The following is a 21,907-nucleotide window of genomic DNA, read 5'->3' on the forward strand; positions in this document are numbered from 1 at the left end:
CAGATCCTTTGTCATCCATACAGAGCATGCATAAGAAAAAACATTCCAAACATTTTCTTGTGTAGTGACGGGCTCCTGAAGAGCACGCGCTATGTTTTTGTCAATTTAAATGTTCCTAATACCATAGTTGGGTTTTAGGGTTAATTACAGTAAATTATGGTCTCAGTATCAGTTTAGCTGGACTGTATTATGTTCTGCCTGGACATAGGTGTGGGTGTCACCTTTGGCAGGCATTGGAACGCAGTCTGGTTGGATGTATTGGGTACCAATCTCTCTCTCGGAGCTAATCAGTGGGTGCGTTGTCTCGCTGTGTATTCCGTGAGAGGGTACTTAAGGTGCTGAGGTCACGTGGTTCTGGGTTCCAGTCCAGAAGTATGTTCTGACTCCCTGGTCCTGGTCCTCCTGACCAGCCCCATCATGGCCTGGGGTGCGGATCCATCCGTTTCTGAGTCTCGGGGCTGGCTAGCCCGAGGCACAGTAACTGGAAGGAGGGTTCCAAGGTGGTCCGGTGCCATCTTGGTTTTGGAGAGGCCCAGCTACTGAGAACGCAACCAGGGGAGGACTCTTCAGAAGAGGGTCATGCACAAGGCTGGCTGCTCGTAAGAGCCTGGAAGCTAAGCTGGAAAGGACACCAAGGTGAATCTACATTCTTACGGTATCGGCGGACCGGCTGCAAGATACTGGTACTGTATGAAAGTTTCTAGTTTCATCCTTTAGTTACAACCAAGTCTGTGGCAGAGACTTTTCTCATTCTAAAGTTCTACAACCAAGTCTGTGGCATAGACTGTGCTTTTTTTTTAATCACCTGTCGGTTGCTAAATCCACAAAAAGGGGATTTATCTGATAGCTGTAACATCCAGTTGCAAATGGCTATTCCCTGGATCATATAGAGAGAGACATTCAAGTATAAGCAGTTCCAAGAGTACCTGAGCTTTACTACCCATACCCACTATTCCCTACTGAGAGACTTTTCTGTTCTGTTCAACGTTTTGCAAATAAAAATCAGAGTCAAGTGTTGGTCTCTACAGTTTATTGGGCCATCAACCTCGGGAAAAACCTAGACGAGCACAAGGAGGAGCCGGCCACAATGCCAGGGACGCGCTGCGCGGCCACTTATATAGGGACAAGGGGCGGTGTCACATGGCTTTATGTCACATGGGTTGGTGTCACATGGTGACCCCGCCCCCTTACGATGTCATAGTCCCCATGTGACATCAACCCATGTGACCAACCCATGTGACATAAAGCCATGTGACACCGCCCCTTGTCCCTATATAAGTGGCCGCGCAGCACGGCCCTGGCATTGTGGCCGGAGAGAGTGTCGAGTCAACATCTCCTGGAGAAGAAGGAGAAGAAGAACGGAAGGCGGCGGCGGCAGCGACAGAAGACCGGGCCACCACCTGTAAAAGAGCTATAAGAAGGCGCGGTGGCCCGGCAGAAGAACCGAAGAGGGGGACAAGACCCCCGAAGTCGGGAGAAGAGGCCGGTGGCGAGGAAGAAAACCTGCTAGCAAAAGAGCTACAAGAAGATAGCGGAGGAGTCCGGCGAGAAGACCCCCGAAGACGGAAGACCCCGGAGCTGTGCAATAAAGTATTTTATCTCGTGTGTTGTGTTTTTTTTTGTACTTTTATTTTACAGGTGAATGGGTAGGGGTACATTGTACCCCATACTCATTCACATAGGGTGGGGGGCCGTTATCCGGGGGCCCCCTTATTAAAGGGGGCTCCCGGATTCCGATAAGCCCCCCGCCCGCAGACCCCGACAACCAACGGCCAGGGTTGTCGGGAAGAGGCCCTTGTCCTCATCAACATGGGGACAAGGTGCTTTGGGGTGGGGGGGCCGCGCGGCCCCCCCTTCCCCAAGGCACCCCCCATGTTGAGGGCACACGGCCTGGTACGGCTCAGGAGGGGGGGCGCTCGCTCGCCCCCCTTTCCTGGCCGGCCGGGTAGCGTGCTCGGACAAGGATCTGTTGTGGACTTGGGGGGGACCCCCACGCCGATTTTTTTCGGCGTTGGGGTTCCCCTTTAAGTCCATACCAGACGGCGGGGCCAGTGACGTCTCCTTCGCGGGCCCCGCCTACCTGGATACCCGCTCGAAATGAGCGGACTTTTCTCCGGGCGGGAAAAGTCCGCTCATTTCAAAAGTACGGCGGACTGGCATACACACGGCCGGATTGTCCACCGAAATGCGAGTACGACGGACAGAATTTTGAAAAAAACGAAATTCTTAGTACGCCGGACTGCACGCTGAAAAAGTCCGCTGAAGCCCACACACGAGCGGACTGTCCGCTGAAATGTGTTTCGGCGGACTAAGTACACCATACAGTCCGCTCGTGTGTACGCGGCATTACATGTAACAAATTTAAGACAAGCTTAACAGAACAAAATTTGTATTAATAAAATTCACTTGAAAAATTATCGTTTGAAACTTTAAAATAGAGAAAGGTACTGAAGCATAATCATTGTTCTGATGAAGAAGTACCTATTGCAGAAATCTCCTGATTAAGAAATTGTATTTAAACATTAATCAGGATCTGCATAAATTCTCTTCTTCGCTGTAAAATAATATTCAGGGTTTTCCAGAGGCTGTTCACTGACTATCTGAAATGTGCTAATCACTCTATTCTAAATAAATCCATGACATAATTTGGCTTAGATATTCAGTTTGACTTAAGGACAGCTGGACCAAAAGCAGCTGTACAAAAGAAGGAACATTATGATCACCCTAACAGGCGTGTTGCTACACACAAGCAGATGTATACTGCCTGGAGTTCACCATGGTAGGAAGAAATGCAAAGAGGAATTTAGATTTAGAACACAAGATCTTCTGCAATTTGAAGCTTTTTTAAAAACATTACTATATGTATAAAGTAAAACAGCATGGAAACGACCAGGGCCGGTGCACCCACTAGGCGGATTAGGCAGCCGCCTAGGGCGCACTGCCGCCTAGGGGCGCAGCCGACCCTTGCCTCCCCCTTTCTTCCTCTTCTCCCACCCCCAAGCTCCCGGCAGAGCCACTGACAGGGGACCGGGAGAGCAAGGATTTCAGTGCAGCGGGCGGGCGGTAGCCTTGCGCTGTGGTGTGCAGCTTCTCCCCTTTTCCTCCCAGGATTTCACAATGCTGGAGGGAGATGGACGTCTGTGTAACAGGCAGGCAGCCAATAGCGCTCCTCTTCTGAGTGGGAGGGCATGACTGCTAAGTTGCTCCGCCTCCCACTAACTCCTTAGCCAATCATATTGTCCAGCCCGCCACATTTGACCAGAAGATGTTGGCCAGAGCAGGGCGGGATGGAGAGGACCTCACCCGACATACCTGAGCATGGTGAAGGTATGAGATAAAAGCTGTCACAATGCTGGCTGCAGACAGGTATCAGTGTTCTCCTTCTCTGGTGCTGTGTGTAGGATATGCAGAGATCACACTTCCCCTTGTCTTCTCAAGCTGCTTCTTATCTGTGGTTTTATTTACACTGAACACAGGACAGGAGAATGCTGATTAGACTTCTGCAAGGCCTGCAATGACTGCTGTTTCTATAGCTATATGTGCCCATCCATGATTTGTTTGACCTTTTATTTATCTTTGAAGGAATTAGGTTGGTCAGGCTGGGAGCGTCTCAGACCTGTTAACCATTTACTGTCCTCCTTTGCTTGAGAAATTACTGTTAGTTTTTTTGTTTTTTTGGCACATTGTTATATCTTGTAAACTCCTGTTTACACATATTGCAGTGATCAATGTTTTTCCACACTGGTCACTGCTAGCCTAGGAAATGCTTGTACTATGTCCCCAGTCTCTGACCCTCTTCTGTACCCTGTCTGCAGTCTCTGACCCTCTGCTGTACCCTGTCCGCAGTCTCTGACCCTCTCCTGTACCCTGTCGGCAGTCTCTAACCCTCTCCTGTACTCTGTCGGCAGTCTCTGACCCTCTCCTGTACCCTGTCGGTAGTCTCTGACCCTCTCCTGTAGTACGTTTTGCAGTCTGTGACCCTCTCCTGTAGTATTTCTGCAATAAAGGGGGGCTAAAGGTATGTTGGGTGGTGAGGGAAGAGGGCTGTGGGTGCAGTGGGTGGTAAAGCAAGGGAGGCTGCAGGCACAGTAGATGATGAGGAAAGGGGTCCCAGATGCAGTGGGTGGGGATGAAAGGCATGCCTAGGCACAAGTGATGGTTAAGGCGGGCCTGTAAAGAAAAATTTAATGTATAATTCAGGGCAAGGGGCTTCATAATCCAGAGCCCACCAAAATCTTCAGCACCAGGCCCATGATGCTCGTAATCCAGGCTGAACGGTCGCACTTGCAATTGGCCCTGGTGTTCACAGTGAAATAATTAAAACTGACAGATTGTCACACAATACATACTGGGATCTGTGATCAAAGAGTGTGTTGTGCTATTATTTAATGACACTTCACAAAGCCATGCAGGGTATTTTTTTTTTTTTTTGGGGGGGGGGGGGCGCAAGTAGCTGGTCTTGCCTAGGGTGCAAAATAGTCTAGCACCGGCCCTGGAAACGACTGAGACTGGAAGGATTGTGTAAGTGAACTTGTCACCCATACAGTACATATAATATGTTCAGCCCAGAATATGGCTGCTATCAACAGTTCACTAGCACATAGAACGCTTGTGAGTGACTGCAAATGTTATCCAATCTTTATGGATGGACTTGTATTAAACTCAAAGTATAGAGTGGGGACAAGAGAATGTGTAGAATTACAGTAATAATGGAATTAGTGGTGTTAGGCCCTAAGAAGCCAAACAAGTGAATGCAAAAACAACACTATCTACCATCTTGAGGTTGTCAACAATACGCTTAGGCTGGAGGATAAATATAAGGTTACACCTATTGCAATGTCTAGTCTTCATTTGATGATTTCTTCTATAAGCATTGTAAAAATATAGATACAGTAGATCCTTCCTAATCCCCAAATAGTTTTCAATTGTATATGTTTGCAAAGATAATTGAGGTAATAACTGAATTGGAAAGTTGAAGCTTACATCTTTTTGGGAGTAGGAACTTGATGATTCCACTAAAAATGGCTTTGATACACATTTATGTGAACTATGAAAGAGTGAAATTTGAAAAGTTAATCCACCTCTACTGAGAACCATTTATCAAATAATTTGCTTATATACAAATTATAAAACCTACAAAACATATCTCTAATTATATCTAAACAGACAAAACAGTACATTTTGCATTGGTTTCATCATACATAGTGCATATTTTACAGGCAGCTGTTCTCTTAATTGAGGATAGCAAGGATGTATGAAGAATTTATACTGCACAATTCATATCTCACAGCCAGAAACAGGCACAAGGCATCTCTTTCATTTATATATGACATACCAAAACAAAAAGCAGACACAGGTAAATAACCATTGGCACAGCATATAACCGAATTCTGCATTCTTTAATATGCTGAAAATACATTACAAATCATTCTATTTTTATGCTGCCAACATTATTTATTACAGCTACCAAATAGGACTGCTTTGACTGTGTTCAAAGTCTACTCTGCACAATGGGACTATAATTATTTTCATTCCAACAGTAAACACAAGATGCACACTAATGAATTCCATGCAAAGCATATAATGTCTTCATAAATCTACCATGCCATAGTGCACTTTGTTTTTCATAGAAAATTGTAAAAGTTTGAGAATTTTTCTCTTTGGACTTTCATAAAGTAATCCCCCTTTATGTGACATGACTTTACTTTATTTCTTTTTTCCCCCAGTGTATTATTAAAGAACAGGACCCATGAGTATTACCATGGCCTGCCAGTAAATTCTCTGACTAAGCCTGACAATGTTTTTTTTTCTTTTTAACTACGTAATTTAATATACTGTGGGAATTCCATACTGAATAAGATGAAAATATACCTGTATGTAGTTTGTTGGCATGTCACTAACTGACAGGCTTATTATAAATAAAATGAGTATTTATTGTAGTACTCTCCCTAAAGGAGCCACTGGGATTTGACCCAGGTCTCCCTTGCTAGTGCAAGGGCTGTCAGACATAGACACAGTTCAAAGCATACGGACAAACATAGAATCAGTCTAGGGCAGGGTTTCTCAGCCCCAGTCCTCAAGGCGCCCCAACAGGTCATGTTTTCAGGCGTTCCATTATTTTGCACAGGTGCTTTGATAAGTTTCACTGCCTTAGTAATTACCACAGCTGTTTCATCTGAGGGAAATCCTGAAAGCATGACCTCTTGGGGCACCTTGAGGACTGGAGTTGAGAAACAGGGGTCTAGGGGATTTCTTTTAATGGACTTTATGCAGAAAACTTGAACAGGAGAGGGGTGCAGCTGCAGAATACTCCAAAACATCAGCATAAATTAGCAGGAAGACAAACTTTAGCCAAAATATTTTTGTAGCAGCCTTTGCTGGTGGGAGGAGGGAATGGCCAGCTAATCTGGAACTCAATGCAAGTAGTCCCGGTCCTTACAGTAACCTCTGGCATTTACATCCCCAAACACATGCACTCCTGGGATTCATAATCAAGGTCATAATCACAAAGTCCAAAGATCGCTTTCTGCATCCCCCACCCTCCATGCAACACTCTCGATTGAAGAAAAAAGGGTCCTTCTTCAGGCCAGGCTCTGCAGGTGATACCCTCCAGCAAACTATGTGAGCTAGCCCCTGTACAATGGCTTTTACCAGAGAGTGAGCAGCCAGAGTCTCTGAAAAAGAATAGCCAGGGCTGAGATTGGCCCTTTGATGGTACTCAAGGCCAAGCGCTGATCCAGACTACACTAAAGAAAAGAGAGGATATGTCCCATGAAGTACCATCTAGGAAGGAACTTCCATTCCTTGCACCACACGAAGTAAGCCTTTCATGTGCAATAATAGAATCTCTGAGAAGTCAACTTTTTAGCCTTCAAAGGCATTGGGATAATGGAGTCAAAAAGACCCTGTTGCCTCAGGGCCTGGGCTTCAATAACCAAGCTGCCAAAGCCAGTGACCTTGAAGCAATATGGAATTCTGGCCCTTAAGGCAACACGGATGGTTGGTAAGAGCTAGCCTTACATTCACTGATGTGCCCATCCTCCTTGGCTCTGTGAAGTAGCCAAAGATACTTCTGCAAATGCAGTTTTAAACTGTCTCTAAATGTGTCCCTTGCAATTTATTCTGAATAATACAAGCTGCCTAAAGGAGCCTTATGTATAATACTGCGCCAAAAAACAACTAGAAATGTAAGAAATATTTTTTGTAAATTACTTTGTAAGTATGTTGTGTAAACGGGAGTACACAGCAAACACGTGAAAGGTAGAAGTACACTTTCTGGGTTATTTATAATGTTGAACATAGTTTTTTATTACATTTTTTTCAGAAAAAAAATAACATAAGTAAACCAGTATTAAAGAGTAGAGGGTACAGCATAAAGAAAAGGGAGGGGAGTTAAGGATGGGGAGGGTGGTCCACACCTTCCACCCGTCGTACAAAATAGTATGATTTTACATGTACATAAGTGCTTAAAACTGTTTTTCATTTTAAAACCAAAAAATTATCCCTCTGTGTCTTCCTTCTCAGGACACTGCCCGGAACTTGTTACATACAATCTAACTGTCATATGGGGAGGGTATAGGGTAAAGGGCTAACCAGGAGATGGGAGAACAAGGAGTGGAAAAAAAAGAATGGGGAGGCACGTTGTGCTATAGGCAGTTGTCAAAAACATTTTCAGTAAAACCAAAAATAATACTACTTCCCTCTAACACTGTGTAATTCAAGGCCCAGTCCTCAAGCAGAAATTCTGTTGAGGAGGAGGTCCGATGAGGAGTGATGAAACCAGATGGACCACAATAGTTTGGATTTTCCCAGGTATCACTTATCTTTGCCTGTAGCTCCTTCATGAGCATCATGTCATTGAGTGTGTCTATCCATCTAGTAATAGAGGGAATTGTGTTTGTTTTCCAGTACAAAGAAATGACATGACGGGATGCGGATAGGAAGAATCTAAGGAGATTTTTCTTGTGAGAGTTGACTGGTCCTGGTAGGAGGGATAGAAGAGCCACTAAAGGAGAGGGGGCTAGAGAGGCGTCATACATATCATTGTAGTTACTGTAAACCTTGTCCCAGAATGGGCGGACTCGGTCAAAATCCCACCACACATAAATATATGATCCTTTTCCTCTGTGACAGCGCCAACATATGTCTGAAGTGCCTGGATACATCTTGTGTACCGTGACTGGATCTCTGTACCATCAGGATAGTAGCTTGTAATTCTTCTCCTGTGGGAATCCGGATATGGACGACTTATGTGTGAGTGTGAATGATGTAATCCATTGTTCTGGGGATATCTCCATGCCCAGGTCCCTTGACCACTTTTGTGTGAAATTAGGCAATGAGTCACATATATGGGACTGTATGTCTCTATATATCAGGGATAAGGTGTGTTTGGGGGTCTGAAAGAGACCACACATATCTTCAAATGTTAAAAGCAGTCTGTGGACTGTGGTCAGTGTCCTGCTATGTTGTGTCAGAGGTATTATGGATAAGTCGATCAAAGTAGGGGCTCTGATAGAGGTTGCAATTGGCCTGTGGATGAGTGAACAAACTGTCTAGATGTAGGCCACTATTCCCTTGTGCATGAGCCACATTGTCCCTGGCTGTGATAAGTTGGAAGTGATGGGTTGTCAACAAGAGAGGTGAGAGGGCTGAATATGGCGAGTGTGTTGTGTTTGCTGTACCATGTAGCGAGCGCTGCTGTTGTCATGGGTGAGATTCCGGTTATTGTACGAAATTTAACGCTATATCCCGAGAGAAGAGCCCGAGAGAGCGAGAGTCTATTTGTGGCATGTCTTGCTCTATGATAGTGGATGGTTTGGTTAAGGGTCTCGGAAACCAATCAAGGATTTTCGAGAGTATGGCAGAGGTATGATACAGTTGGAAATGCGGAAGGCTGATGCCTCCTCGAATTTTGGGGGTACATAGTATTTTATGTTTAAGTCTGGGAGGGTGATGTTGCCATATGAATTTGATCGCTAGGGAGCGAAGCGATAGGAAGAAGGTATTGGGTAGCAGTATGGGTAGTGCTTGAAATAAATAGAGCAGTTTAGGGAGAATGTCCATTTTGAGGAAATTAATTTGCCCCCACCATGTGAGCTTGAGATGATGCCAAGATTCCAGTCAATGATGAATTTTAGCCAACAGGAGGACTATAAGGCGTATATGTCCTGTAGATCTTTAGGGATCTCTGTCCCCAAATAATTACCCGAACGTGATTGCCAATGGAAAGGGAATTTTTCCTGAATAAGGGCTACTTCCTTCGGTGTGAGAGAAATATTCAGGGCTTCTGTTTTGGTGATGTTTAGTTTGAAGTTGCTATGCGCTCCAAAACGGTCAAGCTCCAGGAGAATGGCAGGGATGCTAACCTGTGGCTGTGTGACATAGAGAAGCAGATCATCTGCGTAAAGTGACAACTTGCAGGGGGCTGAGGGCGTGGGGATCCCATGGATAGAGTTTAAGAGCTTACGCTATTAAACGCCTTCTCGGCATTGCACGCTAGTAAGCAAGTGGGGATGTTGTGGCATTGGGCATATGATATGAGGTGTAGGGTTTTCGTGGTATTATCCCTAGCTTCCCGACCTGGAATAAATCCTACTTGATCACTATGTACTAGGGAAGGGAGTAGGGGGGTTAGACGCATGGCTATAATTTTGGAGAAGAGCTTGAGATAAATGTTCAATAGAGATATGGGCCTATAATTGCTGCATTGTGAGTGGTATTTTCCGGGTTTGGGTAATATTACTATCTGGTCCTGGAGGAGTTGTGTTGGTAGTGGATGTGTTTTGTCCACTTCTTCAAATGCTCACACCATAATTGGTGCTAGTTGTTGAGCGAACGTTTTGTAATACTGGGGGGTATAACCGTCTGGGCCTATGCTCTTGCCATTCTTAAGACCTTTGATCGTGAGCAAAAAGTCTGAGGGGGTTATCTCTTAAATCTAAGATTTAACGGTGCATGTGATAACAGACATTTAAGGCAGGTAACTTATAACTTGTGCAAAATATTAAAACTTAATCCTGAGGACAGCCGTTAAGGCCGTTGCATCCAACTGTTTCCCTCTTCTGGGGGTAATGATCCGCAGTGGGGGTCACACACCTCCCCTGGGGTCCCGGGAGAGAAATCAAGAAAAAAATCAAGAAAAAATCAAGTTAAGATAACAGATAAGCTGAGACGACAAGATTCACACCAGCTGGTGGGGGTGGGGGGGTGGGTGGAGTTTCATCCTGCAGGGAATTTGGAAATATGTGATCGGGAGTCGCTGATCTGAGGGGCCAATCTGGAACCTGAATTTGTGGGAGTTCAAAATTCCCTAAGAAGTTAGCCAAGTCCCCCAGGGTACGAAAGACAGCTGATTTGCCATTATGGGTTGCAGAAATTTGGAATGGGAATCCCCACCTGTATTCAATCTGCTTAGCTTGTAAGGCATCCGTTACTGGTTTCAGGGCTTTCCGCATAAGTAGGGTCTGTCTTGATAGATCTGTTAAAAGCATAACAGGGGTATCACTGAACAAAATGGATTCCTGTGATCGAGCTGCCTGCATGATGTCAGATTTCACATTGAAAAAAATATATGCCGCAAATTGAATTCTGTCTATTTCGAGCAGTGTCTCTTTGGGCTTATTCAGCAGCTGGTTGAACATAGCGGTGGCCGCCATTGCTAAATCTTTGTTTTCCACTGATTCTGGCAATACGTAAATGCGGATATTGTTGCGACACTTCTGTTCTCTTGGTCGTCCAGACCATAAAACAGTTGTTGGCTGAAGTGAGGAAGGGGTCCTTGGGTGATTGGGCCCTGGCTCTGAGGACTGGGGGGAGTGAGGGGAGTGCACGGCTTGTTCCTTAGCAACAGTGTGTGCTGTCTGTGCTGCCACTAAGCGGGTCTCTGCCATCTTGGAAGGCGGCGTGGTCTTGCTGTCTGTGTCTCTCGTGGGGAAATAACTGCCTTTTTCCCCGGATTTCTGGTTCCTCAAGGTGCGGGGAGTATTGCTGCAGCCTCTCCTGCTCATATGAGAGGCCGATGGGGCTCTATCTGCAGTGTTGTGTGCCGTTCATGGGACAGGAGTGGGAGCCGAGCTATCAGGCATCCGTCCTCTTCATGGGCCAAGCCACTCCCCCTGGGTTATTTTTAAAGTGTATCTAGACAGACATATACATATATGTTGCTATTGCTGACATGAAATGCTAACTGACTGATTGGAAACATGCATGCAGAAAGTGAAGTAGCAACTCGTAATCAGGATAATATGAAGGATAATTACAGACAATCCCTGCACAAGTCTGCTATATTAAAAAACAAAAAAACAAAAAAAACTTTGGTTGCTTGCAGTTCAGACTATTCATAATATCTATGGCTGGATGTAACAGATTTGTGCTGTGAAGCATGCTTCTGCCGAAAAAAGCAATTTTTTGACAATGTTCAAAATCATCCTGAGATTTGCCAACACAATTCCCATTTAGTGTGGATGTAGTTAACTACCCGACTAAGTTATAAATGATATGTTACTTTGTGTGACTACAGAATGTCAATATCTGCTTTATTCATTGCTACAGTTGCTATTGGCAGCTCTGTTAATATTTCTCCACTGGGAACCATAACCAGAACTGCTGGACAGCTCCCTTACTAGTTTGTATCAAACTTTAATGTTGTCTGTTTTTTTTTTTTTTTTTGCAAATTCACTTGGTTAGAGCTCTGGCTCCATTATGACATCCTTTATGGTCTATCCTCCAGACTTGTCTTTTTTTTCCCTTTAATCTATTCCCCTGTTGCTGTTAGTCAGTGCATGTCTGGCCAGTATTGTTTGATCTATGCACAGATGATGATGGGTTGTGAATGACTAAACTTCTGGTTTGTTTAAGTTTACTGCCTGATGATCCATGTATTGATCCACTAACTGCTCTTCCTTTTGGTCATAAGTATGTCTTAAAGCTGAACTGCAGGCACAAAATTTTTTATTTTAACCACTTCAGCTCCGGAAGGTTTACCCCCCTTCATGACCAGGTCATTTTTTTGTGATACGGTACTGCTTTACTTTACCTAACAATTGCACGGTCATGAGACGCTGTACCAAAATAAAATTGAGGCCCTTTTTCCCACAAATAGAGCTCTCTTTTTGTGGTATTTTATCACCTCTGGGGTTTTTATTTTTTGTGCTATAAACAAAAAAAGACCGACAATTTTGAAAAAAAAAACACAATATTTTGTACTTTTTGCTAAAATAAATAACCCCCAAAAAATAAAAAAATAAAAACACATTTCTTCCTCATTTTAGGCCAATATGCATTCTTCTACATATTTTCGGGGGAAAGAAAATCACAATAAGCATATATTGATTGGTTTGCGCAAACAAAATAGAGGATAGATTTATGGCATTTTTATAATTATTTTTTTTTTTACTAGTAATGGTGGCAATCTGTGATTTTTAGTGGGAATGGGACATTGCGGGGGACAGATCTGACCCTTTTGACACTTTTTTGGGATCACTGACCTTTATACAGCAATCAGAGCTATAAATAGCCACTGATTACTATATAAATGGCAGTGGCAGGGAAGGGTTTAACACTAGGGGGAGATCAAGGGGTTAAATGTGTTCCCTCAGTGTGTGTTCCAATTGTGGGGGGGTGGTACTGACTGGGGGAGGGGAGCGATCGCTGTTCCTAAATACTAGGAACACACAATATGTCTCTACTCCCCTGACAGAACTGGGATTTGTGTGTTTACACACACATATCCCTGTTCTGGCTCTGTCAGGAGCGATTGCGGGTGCCGGCAGACATTGCGGCCGCTGGGCACATGCATTGGTTCCTAAGTGATGCGGCAAGCGCATACGCACGCCTCTGGCGGCACCCTCTGTACCTCTTAAAGCGCCCGCTGTACAGATACGGCGATTCGCGCAGGGGAGCCATACTGCCGCTGTCAAATGGAGGCGGTCGGAAAGTGGTTAATGCATAGAATATAAGATAAAAAACCTTCTGCTTTTACAACTCCTTAAATGTTTAATTTTTTGCCTTTAAAATCAATTGAACCAGGAAGGTGTGAGCTATGAACTAAAGGGAAATCCTTCCTTTAGAATGGATTCACACTACTGGCCTGTAGTAATGCACATTATACATTTTGGTCTGTTGCAGCGCCTTTTTTCAAGAACACCCCAACACAAATGCATACTGCAATGCACGCCCGTGTGCTACCATGCGCTTCTGTGTGCTGCATTGGAAAATGAGTTGCAGGTAACTCTTTCTGCCTGCTCTGGTATCAGTTCATTACATGTAATTTGGAATTAGTATGCCACGTACACATGATCAGAATTCTGGTCGGAAAAAAGCTCTGATGGTTTTCCCGAGGGAATTGCGACAGGATTTCACACAAGCTGTCTTGCATACACACAGTCACACCAAATTCCGACCGTCAACAACGTAGTGACATACAACCCATACAATGGGACTAGAAAAAGGAAGTTCAATAACCAGTAGCCAATAGCTACTGGCTATTGAAAAAACATTTTTTACTTTCTGCTTTAAAACATACCCAGTGTAGTGTATATTGCTTGGTTTGTGAAAAACTTATAGCGTCTACAAGCTATGAAGTATTTTTATTGAATTTATTTTTATTTTTTTACTAGTAATGGCGGTGATTAACGACTTATAGCAGGATTGCAGCAGACAAATTGGACACTAAGTACACTTTTTTGGGCACCAGTGACACCAATACAGTGATCAGTGCTAAAAAAAAATGCATTGTCACTGTTAAAGCGGAGTTTCACACAAAAATGGAACTTCCGCTTTAAGTGCTCTTGACCTCCTGATATGCCATATTTGGCATGTCATTTTTTTTTTGGGGGGGGGAGCGGTACCCAGTTTTTACAGGCACCCAGCTCCCACCTCCTCCCCTGGTGCCACGGCACTGGAAGGAAGATCACCTCTTTCCCTGCATCTTCTGGGACACGTCACAGGTCCTAGAAGATTGCCCAGCCATTCAAAGCACGCAGAGTGACTCATGCCCGGCTGAGAAACCACAGACAGGCACCCACAGTTAGAATGCCTGTGCCGCAGAGATGAGGGGGAGAGGAGGAATGGGGCTTCATGCACCTGCATCACTGGACCGTGGAACAGGTGAGTGTCTGATTATTAAAAGTCAACAGCTACACTTTTGTAGCTGCTGACTTTTAAATGGGTGAAACTCAGCTTTAAATTTGTGCCTAGGGAGTGTTTTCTAACTGTGTAGGGGATGTGCTTTAACTGTGGCTCTGCTCCTGTGGGGAACCATCGGTGGGTTCCATGGGACATTGGGTCCACTGGACCTGCTGATTAGCTCCCGTTGTGTCCAATAACAGCAGGAGCAGGTCGCTGGCAGCGCGTGTGCGAGCCACAGACCCAGAAGTGCGAGATCACGTACCTGTACGTGATTTTGCGTAGAAGAGCCATTGCCCTGCAGTATATGTACATGTACAGCAACCAATTAAATATTTTCATAAATAGCCACAAAAGATAGAAATCCACTTTGTCTGCAGACAAAAGCCTTTATAAAACCAGATATTACCTTATAAAAGTAGTGGTGATATTCTCATTGTGCTGCACATAGTCTATGCAGTGCACAGAGCTGTGGGAGGGTCCCAACAGGTCCATCCACTTCAGGCTGCCTGCTGGAATCTATAGGAGGGGGAGGAGACAAGAACATCCACCCTGCACAAGGAATAAGAGCAGCAGTGACTGGTCTTATTACAGAGAATTGAAATATACAAAGCACACCATGATTCAAGTAAGAATACATGTGATGAATGTATTTAGACCATATTTGCTTACCCCGGAGTTAAGCAGGCAATGCTTTCAGGGTTGTACTGTAAATTGCATAGCACTGTGGCCGGTGTACCAGCAATGTGTACCTGTAATGTACATGTAATGTGCACATGAAAGCAGGGAGTGGGTAATGTTTTACAAACCTGCTGAATTGTAAAGCTTTTGAAAATAAACCAAAGTTATTTAAATGCTATGTTAAGAGATCTGAACAGCTGCAAACATTCACATAATTATTTTGTGAATTGACCCTTACGTATGCAGAATTACATTACCATGCATTATTTGCCAATTGTATTATTAAAAAACATATTTTCTCTATGTACTAATGGTTTTATTGCACGCATCAGCTGAATATACCACACGCACCTTGTTTTTTTAGTTTGAGGTATTTGGAGTGTAAACGATCATATATAAATGTATTGCATGGGTTTTTTAAACTCAATCAGGTGTAGCTAATCACCTTCTCAATGGCACACAAAGCCATTTGACTTTCAACTGTGATCAGCTGTGGTCATTATGATTAGCTCAGCATGAAATAAGCTTTCCTGGGACATTTCAGTCCCTGGTAGTACAACTGAAGCAAACAATCAACTGGGTGGCAAAGCACTGTTAAACAATCTCCAGGATAAAGTTGTGAACAGGCACAAGTTAGGAGATGGATATAAAGAAAATGTCAAAGTTTTCATCAATGCCTGGAAGCACAGTGAAGTCTATTATTAAGAAGTGGAGTCAGGATGTCACTCCAAACTAGATGAAAGAGCCAGGAGGAAACTGGTCAGAGAGGCTACCAAGAGGCCTACAGCAACTCTGAAGCAGTTGCAGGATCTTATGACAGAGTGTGTCAGAAACCATGAATCAGACTGAGACAGAAGTACAGGTAAATGACACTTAATAATAATAAAAAAAGGTAAACGGAATAAACGTAGTCAAAACATAGCTAGTGTTCAGGAACAGGAACGGATAGTCAGACAAGCAAAAACATCAGGGAGCCAGAGATGAGCGTAGTAGAACAGCAAGCAGGATCTGAAGCCAGAAGCAATGTCATCGAAGCAAGTCTTTAACAGGGACACAGGAGAGTGTCTCTAAGGCCCCTTTCACACTGGGGCGGTGCGGCCGACGGCGGTAAAGCGCCGCTATTTTTAGCGGCGCTTTACCGTCGTTTTAGCGGTGGTCTGCGGGTGCTAGCGGGGTGGTTTTAACCCCCGCTAGCGGCCGAAAAAGGGTTAAAACCGCCCGCAAAGCGCCGCTGCAGCGGCGCTTTGCCGGCTGTATTGCCGCACTGTCCCATTGACTTCAATGGTTAGGAGCGGTTTAGGAGCGGTGAATACACCGCTCCTTCACCGCTCCAAAGATGCGGCTAGCAGGACTTTTTTCACCATCCTGCCAGCGCACTGCTTCAGTGTGAAACCCCTTTGGCTTTCACACTGGAGTGAAAGGGGCTGGTTTTTTCAGGCGCTACACAGGCGCTATTTTTAGCGCTGTAACGCCTGAAAACCGCCCCAGTGTGAAAGGGGCCTTAAGATGTGACCAAGGTGAAGGCAGAGATCATCTGGACTGGACGGCTTAAGTAGGCAGGACTGACAAGCTGTATATCGTCAACAGGTGAGTCAATATGGTGAGATAGGAGCTGGCAATTAGCCGACAGCTGAGAGGCCAACTTTGTGAAGCAAGGGCTGAGCCCAGCTCTGACTGAATGGTCATTGTAAGCGTGTGACAAAAATATGACAAATTCTCCACAAATGTGGCTTGTATGGGCCACTCCTCAAGAAATGCCACATGTAGTCACGACTGACCTTTGCCAAAACGCACCTTGAAGATTCGGAGGCCACATAGGAAAAGGTGTTATGGTCAGATGAGACTAAAATTGCATTATTTGAGCTCAACACCAAACAATATGTCTGGCGGACAGGTAGTAATATCCTGTTATGGGGGTGTTTCTCTGCAGCAGTGGAGTACTTGTCAGGATAGAAGGAAAAATGGATGAGGCAAAATACAGTCAAATTCTTGAGGAAAATCTGCTACTCTCTTCCAGAAAGTTGTTAATATGAAGAAGGTTTACCTTCCAATATGACAATGACCCAAAACACACCACAAAAATGACCACACAGTAGCTGAAGGAGAAAAAGGTGAATCTCCTTGCATGGCCTAATCAGAAGCCAGACTTAGACCCCATTGAAAATGACTTGAAGACTGCAGTCCACAAACAGTCACCATGAAATTTAACTGAACTTAAGCAGTTCTGCAAAGAAGAGTGGGCAAATATTGCAAAGTCTAAATGTGCAAAGTTAGTAGAGACATATCCCAACAGACTAAAGGCTGTAATTAAAGCAAAAGGTGGTCCAACAAATACTGACACAAGGGGTGATCCTTTTTCCAACTCAGTGATTCTTTTTTCTATTTATTTATTTTTTCCTGACATATCATATCTGTTCATATCTTTCTGGATAAATCAAAACCTGTGTGTCTTTATTTCAGGCTGCAAAGAAACAAAATGTGATTATGTTCAAGTGGGTAATTCTTTTCTATACCCACTGTATGCTGCACTACTAACTTCAAATTAGTCAGTGACATGCTGCACATGCATAGCCATTTCTCCATAGACCCCAATAAAGCTGAACTTCCCCTAAAATAGGATGTTCTGCTTGCTCATCCTCCACCTCCCTCCTCTGTCATCATTGGATATTGTCTTATATTTTTTGGGACTGGGTACCTGTTTCTGATCAGTACCTGTTATCACTTCCATTTTTCTTGCCTAGGCAAGAAATGAGCAGAAGCTTGCCCCGCTCCCCACCCAGAACCTCCTGGGACAAGTCACATTTTTCAGGATGATGCAAGACCAGTCTCCAAGCACAGCGCATCTTGCGCATGCACAGTGGAGAGGCAGCGGTGAAGTCACTGTCAGCTTCCCACAGTCAATTATTTTTCTAGATAAGTGTGCCATGTTCAAATAATAATTTAAATACATTTAATTTAATTATACATTTTTTTGAAGGTTGTCCAAGAACAGCGTTTATCTCCTTTTTTTTTTTATTAGATCTTACTGAAATATGCTACATACAGAGTAAAATTTCAACAGTATCAGTAATTATGTACAGGGAAAAGCAGTTATGAAGAAAATATCAAAGTACATAGCAGTAGCAATGAATCTTGTAGGAGACAGAAAGTAGTAATGTTCACATTAAAAAAAGGGGGGAGGGGGGGTAACTGGATGGATCTAGGGCAAAAGGTTCCTAGATTTACCAAGGGAAAACCAATAAATGATCTAGGAAGTGTGGGGAGGGGGAGGGGGGAAAAGGAAAAAAAGAGGGGGTGGGGTGGGGGGATGAGCACCAAGTTCTTGTTAAAGGGGGTATCTTGGGGGGTATACTCTGAGGTTGTGGAATTGAAGATTACATTTTCCGTGGTGACAGTGAAGGAGGATGAGGTGTTGGTAGGCGAGAGATGATCTCACGCTAGGCCTTGTGTCTCGTCGGAAAGTGAGGTCCTTATGTTGTTGTGGGACTTTCAGTTGGAGAAGAAGGCAGCCGCACTTGCGGTATTGATGAGGCCTGTGGTATAAGAATGAGAGCTCCTCAAGTTTCGTCTGATCCATAGGAGTGAGTGATGAAGGTTGCCATTTGTGGTAGAAGCGTGTTCTGGTCTTTTCATGGGATAGATTTGTGTTGAGTTTGTCTCTAAATAGTAGTTGTAAGAGGTCTCTTTTGACTTGTGAGATGTTTGGCCGTACGCTGGAGATCCAGTTTTTCAGGATGGCTCTTCTGGCAAGTAGGAGGCATATCAGGGACCAGTCTTTGCCGGAAGGGGTAGGATTGAGTGACCAGGGCAGCAGCTGGGGCTCCCAGTGTCCAAAGATAAGGAGCAGGGGGGGTCTTTGGGTAGTTTCAGCAAGGTCACTTCAAAGATGTAGGATAGGACTTGGTCCCAGAAGATGGAAATATATGTGCATGACCAGAAGTGGTGTGCCAGGGAGGGCCTGGGGTGTTGGCAGAGAGGGCAGATAGAGGCTGTTTGGTCTTGTTTGGCTGAAAGGAAGGGTATATGAGCCCGGTGAACAATTTTCAATTGGGTTTCCCTCCAAGATTTGTTAGTAACCAGTTTGTGGATAGTATTAAGGCCTTGTAGGATTACTTCCACCAGTACAGTATCCGGAAAGTCTTTTGCCCAGTTGGCTGCTGAAGAGGTCATTAGAGGGGGAGTGGTTTTCAGTAGAAGAGGTTGATAAATGTCTTAAATTTTGTATGAGTCTTCTTGGAGAAGAATATCTGTGAAGGATGGTTTGAACCTCTTATGGTCATCTCTGCAGTCATTTTTCAGAAAGCTGATGCATTGACCATATTGAAAGGCATGCGACGTTGGAAGCAAGAATTTATCAGCTAACGGAAAATGATAGGGCGACCAGTCTCCAGGTCACATAGTGAAGAGAATTTTGGGAGGCCATTTCGATGCCAGGTGACATAGGGTTGATGTTCCAGACCTGGAGGAAAGCTTGGGTTTCCCTGTATTGGAAGATGGCTAGAAATGAAGGGTGATAGTTTGAGGCTTTTCCTTACTTCTCTCCAGGCAATTGCAGTGTTTCGTAGCAGGAGGTTGTGCTGAAGTGGAGGTGGAAGGGATTTCCACTTGCAGTGGAGGAGGGCTACCAAGGAGTAGGGGTGAATCATTGCAGTTTCCAGGTGATGATTGTAGTAGCAAGACTTTTGGGCTACCCAGTCCAGACCTATCCTCAGTAGACAGGCTAAATTGTATGTTCTGATGTTAGGGAGTCTGATGCCCCCTTCGCGTCTGGGAAAATATAACTTTGTAAAGGCTATGCGTGGTCTTTTGTTTTGCCAAAGGAATTTAGATATGGCAAAATTGAGGAATTTCATGTCTTTATGGTGTAGAAGCAAAGGGATAGTTTGGAGCGGATAAATTAGGCAGGCGAAACTGACCATTTTCACCAGATGGCATCTTCCCAGGAGCGAAAGGGGGAGATTGATCCAGTTATCTAATTCCTGAGAGATTTTTGTGAGTAAGGGGGGATAGTTGAGGTGGTAGAGAGTGGAGGGGATACTTGATATGGGATTTTGCGACAGTGAAGATGGATTGGTGGGCCCAGGGAGGATTGGAATGAGTACCTATGGGAAGTATTTCACTTTTATTGTAATTTATGTGAAGGCCTAAGCACGTTCTAAATAGGTCAAAGGTTGATTTAATCATGAGCATATCGGAGGCAGGATTTGCTGTGAAAATAAGGACATCGTCAGCAAAGAGTGAAGTTCGTAATTTGCCTATTTTGATGCCATGTAAAGGGGCTATGGAGGAAAGGTACCTGGATAGGGGTTCCAAGGCAATGTTGAAAAGGAGTGGGTATAGAGGACATCCCTGCCTCGTACCTTTTGTGGAGACGAAATTCCTCTGAAAGGAGTCCTGCCACTACAAGTCTGGCTGCCGGGGAGGTGTACATAGTATTGATAAGGTGAGTGAAAGGGCCGGAGAATCCCATTTTGGTCATGACCAAGGAAAGCCATTCGAAACTTACGTTATCGAAGGCTTTCTCCGCATCTAGGGTGATCATTGCATGGTTTCCCCCTGGATTGCATTTAGCGTGTTCCAGTGCCATAATCGCCTTTCTAATGTTCATGGTGGCAGTCCTGCCCTTCACAAAACCCAATTGGGCAGGATGTATCAGAGAGGGGATAATGGAGGCTAATCTAGTGGCTATAATTTTGGAGAGAATCTTGACGTCAAGATTTAAAAGTGAGATGGGTCTATATGAACCTGGTTCTTATGGGTACCCCTTTTGCTAATAGTTTAATGATGGCTTGGTTACCCGTGGGTAGGTAGGGGCCGCCTGTCCATATGTGATGGTAGACGTCACGGAGGGTGGGTTCTAGGAGCGATTGTAGGGATTTGTAGAATTCGCCCGTGAAGCCGTCTGGGCCTGGGGCTTTAGAGGGGGCTAGTTTTTGAATGGCAGTTGATATTTCAGGAAGGGAGATGGGTGCTTTTAAAGTATCCAATCGGGAGGGAGAGATTTGTGTGAGGGTTATTTTCTCAAGAAAGGAAAGTGCTGTTGAATTGTCTATAGGGTCAGTCGCATACGTGAGGAATAGTAGTGTAACATGGCTTCGTTTATGCCTTTTTGTGAGGTTTTGATAGTACCTGATGCGTCTCACAGGGTGGTGATATAGATCGGACGGTGGGGTCCCTTACAGAGTCTTGAAAGTAGTTTACCTGCCTTGTTACCAAATTTGTGGAGGGTACGTTGAGCGTGGTGTAATTGGGAGCTGGCCGTTTTGTAATTTTTAAGTGTGTTCCTTTTGAAAGAGGCCGCATAAGAGATAATGCGGCCCCTGAGAAAGGCCTTGCCCGTTTCCCAGAACAGATTTGGGTTGTCTACATGTGGTGCGTTTGTCGAGGTGTATTCAGACCACGCATCTTCCATGTATGAACAGAAGTCAGAATTGTTTTGAAAGTAGGAGGGGAAGTGCCATAGTTTGGGGTTTGGGTGTAGGTCAGGATTATCCAGTGTCGCTGAGATGGGTGCATGGTCAGATATAACAATGTTGTGTATGTCAGCGTCAGGAATCAATGAGACGAGGTTATCTGAGCAGAAGAGGTAGTCAATTCTGGTGAAGACATTATGGGGGTTGGAATAGAATGTGAATTCTCTCTCAGTTGGGTGATGAAGGCGCCAAATGTCATGAAGATCGAGGGATTCTATCGTGGAGGCCAGAAGTGTCGGAGCATTGGGGTCTTGGGCGTTTGGGAGAGGATCTGTCGTCAGTTGGGTGTAGAATATTGTTAAAGTCCCCGCCAATTAAGTGTGGGAGGTGTGGATCGCGAAGGAGCCAGGTTGTTGGTGTACTAAAAACTGTTTTGTGGGGTTGTTGGGTGCATAGATGTTCGAAATTATTAGATCTTTGGTCCCTATTTGAACATGTGTGGATAATAGAATCCAGAAAGTCGACAAAACAAACAGAAATTTCACCGCTCCAGGTCAAACCACTGACAGGCTGCAAGCTCTCCAAGTAGATAGGGGTTCCAGGTGCAGGCTGATTGCATAAGCCAAATGTGTAGAAACAGAACAAAAACTCTGGATGGCCGCACTCCGGATTGAGTAAAAGATAAAATG

Source organism: Lithobates pipiens, unplaced genomic scaffold, assembly GCF_037356315.1.
Source record: "Lithobates pipiens isolate NorthernLeopardFrog02 unplaced genomic scaffold, aLitPip1_a1.2 Scaffold_8, whole genome shotgun sequence".
NCBI classification, from domain to species: domain Eukaryota; kingdom Metazoa; phylum Chordata; class Amphibia; order Anura; family Ranidae; genus Lithobates; species Lithobates pipiens.